This window comes from Physeter macrocephalus, chromosome 6 (assembly GCF_002837175.3).
Source record: "Physeter macrocephalus isolate SW-GA chromosome 6, ASM283717v5, whole genome shotgun sequence".
Taxonomy (NCBI): domain Eukaryota; kingdom Metazoa; phylum Chordata; class Mammalia; order Artiodactyla; family Physeteridae; genus Physeter; species Physeter macrocephalus.
Window position 1 is genome coordinate 31,697,015 of NC_041219.1, and position 332 is coordinate 31,697,346.

Sequence of the window (332 nt, forward strand, 5' to 3'; positions counted from 1 at the left end):
TATAGATGGGTCTTGTTTTTGTATCCATACAGCAAGCCTGTGTCTTTTGGTTGGAGCATTTAATCCATTCACGTTTAAGATAATTATCGATATGTATGTTCGTATTACCATTTTCTTAATTGTTCTGGGTTTCTTTTTATAGGTCCTTTTCTTCTCTTGTGTTAACCACTTAGAGCAGTTCCTTTAGCATTTGTTGTAGGGCTGGTTTGGTGGTGCTGAATTCTGTTAGCTTTTGCTTGTCTGTAAAGCTTTTGATTTCTCCATTGAATCTGAATGAGATCCTTGCCAGGTAGAGTAATCTTGGTTGTAGGTTCTTCCCTTTCATCACTTTA